At 67.6% G+C, this 2,586-nt stretch overlaps 1 protein-coding gene across 1 annotated transcript in view; it reads left to right on the plus strand.

The window, feature by feature from the left end:
- The window catches only part of GSE1 (Gse1 coiled-coil protein), a 402,812-nt gene that overhangs the window by 376,982 nt on the left and 23,244 nt on the right, over positions 1 to 2,586 (plus strand). The gene's annotated exons all lie outside the window — the stretch shown is intronic.

Here is a 2,586-nt window from a genome sequence, read left to right on the forward strand (position 1 = left end):
GGCCCATCCCCCAGGGGCCAGGCTGCTAACTGCCCATGGCCTCCGGATCCCGTCACCCCGTCCTCAAGTCCCACCCGCCCCCTTGGAAATGGGGCCTTCTCACTCACTGCCCAGCGCTTGGAAATGATGCCAGTCCACAGAGATCTGCTGGTGGCGTGGGGTGCAGAGACGGAGCAGGCGGCCGGGCAGCAGGCAGCCCTGAGTCCCCGCGTGCAGGCGGCGGGGCCATCGGGCCTCCCCAGTGTGAGGCTCGGCTCCCCCACATCTGCCCGGCCCTGGAGGCTTGACCCCGCTTCCCCCCCGGGCAGTGCAGCCTCTCCCATGACTGCTCGGGGTGCTCGGTGCGTCCGTTTTCTTTCTTTTTTGCCTCCAGAGAGCATGGCCCGATGTCCCTCCACCCACAGGGCGGCCCTGGGCGCACAGGCGGTCCCCCCGCCTGCCCTGTGGCTCCGTGTCCTTCCAGCAGCAGCGGGCGTGGAGGGAGGTTCGGGTCGGCACTGCTGACCCGTGTCTGGGTGGGCCGGGGCCCACTGCCCGCTGTGCGGGTCCCCGGGGCAGGGCGGGGACGCTGCTTCCTGGCCTCCGCAAGCTGCCCCACCTGGTGGGGGTTTGGGGTGCGGGCCTTCCCTTCGTCAGCTCTCCGCGCGCTGGGGCGGCCAGGTCAGCCTGCCTCCCACCGCTGCCACCTTGAAGCTGGTGTCATAGGCAGACCCCCAACCCAGCAGACGCAGCTAGTTTCAGAAACTGGGAGGCTGAGCTGCGGAGGGTGGGAAGGCACCTGACGGTCCCTGGCATTGCCCCCCCAGCAGCCGTGACAGCTGGCGGAGGCTGGAGCTGGCCCGGCCAGTGGGTGGCACAGCTGGGGGAGGGGGCGCCCTGACCCAGGGCTGAGCTTGGTGTTGGCCTGGGTGACTCAGGGTTACAGAATTGCTGGTGTGTGGGCCGTGGTTGGTGGGTCCATTTGGAGAATCCAGTCATACCTCAGGGGCAACAGCCTTCAGGTGACCGCCTGCTGGCCAGGGCCTGACGGGTCGGGGCTGGGAGCAGGGGCCGCCTGGCTCTGGAGTTGTTCCGGGGGTGGATGGCCAGGCTCTGTGTGCACCGGTGTCTCCCGCGGGTCGTCCTGTGCAGTTGTGCAGGTCGTGCACAAGCCTAGGAAGTGCACCGACTCAGCCGCCATGGAGCACCTTCTCGGGGCAGAGCCCTGTGCCAGCATCTGTGGGCCTCGGGGTCCGGCCACTCTGTCTCCCAGTTCCTGCTGAGCCCACACCTGGCTGGGGGTCCTCGGGGCAGAGAGAAGGGCTCCGAGCCAAGCGCCCTGGGCCATAGACTGCCCTCCTCCCCGTCGGGCAGAGGTGTCACTTGGTAGGAGTGTGGTCTCTTGAAGAGATGAGAGAGTACCAGGGTCTTGGCCCCCGGGACCAGGCAGGTTCCGCAGAGGACCCGGGGGGAAGTATGGAAGCCGTGGGGTCCCACTTGCAGAGGGGGCGGTCTGTGCTGGCCCCAGCTTCCCTGGCCCCCTGGTTCAGGCCTCTTCAAGGGGCGCTTTGCGAGACAGGGTGTCTCCTGGGCCAGGTCTGCCGCCTCTGGGTGCCCGAGCAGGGCCGTGGCTGAAGTGCTGCTGTGACAGAATCAGGGGGGCCCTCCTGGGCTCGCCCTAGACCCGGTGCCTGGGTGTTCTTCGTGGCTCACAGATTTGGGGGGTCTGTATGCGATGGGGCACCATGTGGGCATCTGAGGGGCCTCTGACCGCCAACTGTAGCCCAGAGCAGTGCGGGGTATGGGTGTGAACCCAGCTGGGCTGCACAGGGCCTGGGCGTGCCTCTGGGGGTCCCCCAAACCACCGACTCCAGCCCCCCTGGGGCCACGCTGCCAGGATAGGCCTCAGACTAGAGACCCACCTGGGAGCGGGGGCATCAGGGGCTGAGGACGGGGGGACTGGACGCACTGCCGCCCCCTCCGCCGTTCCTCGAGAGAGCTGCTGCAGGCGGGCGCCTTCCTGTCAGGGCACAAGTGGTCCCCCCGGCCCCCCACGCCCTGTGCTTTCCTCGCCTGCTGCCTCTGCAGCTGCTGGAGACCAAACTGACCCGCAGGCCTGGAAGCCTCCGGCCATACCAGCTCCCCATCCCCGCCACCCACTCTGGGGAAGAAGCCCAAGGGGGCAGGCTGAGGGCCGGGGGGCGGACGGAAAGCAGGTCACGGTGATGGTTGCACAGCTCTGTGAACGTGCTGACCACCCGTCTGCCGTAAACCCCACATTATGGTTCAGTTCTCAAGATAAAATGAACTCGTTTGATGTCCTGATAATATAGGCCTCTCTCAGCCCCACCCCCAGCCAGGCCTGGCCAGCAGCGGGCCCACTTCCCTTCCCCCCACAGCATCCTGTAAGCCCCTGCACTTGCTCTCCCGGGGCTCAGTCCCTATCCAAGTTGGGGGGACCTGCTTACTCCCCTGGCTCTTCCCCCCGCCCCTGGGGTAGAGTTGGGTAAGCAGCCCCAGGGAGGGGCGGGCACGCCCACCTGGTCAGTCGGTTGGTTGTGTCCCCACTTCCCGACCAGACCCCAGGCTGGGCTGGGGCGCGGCAGA

Source organism: Bison bison, unplaced genomic scaffold, assembly GCF_000754665.1.
Source record: "Bison bison bison isolate TAMUID 2011002044 unplaced genomic scaffold, Bison_UMD1.0 scf7180017864295, whole genome shotgun sequence".
In the NCBI taxonomy this organism is placed as follows: Eukaryota; Metazoa; Chordata; class Mammalia; order Artiodactyla; family Bovidae; genus Bison; species Bison bison.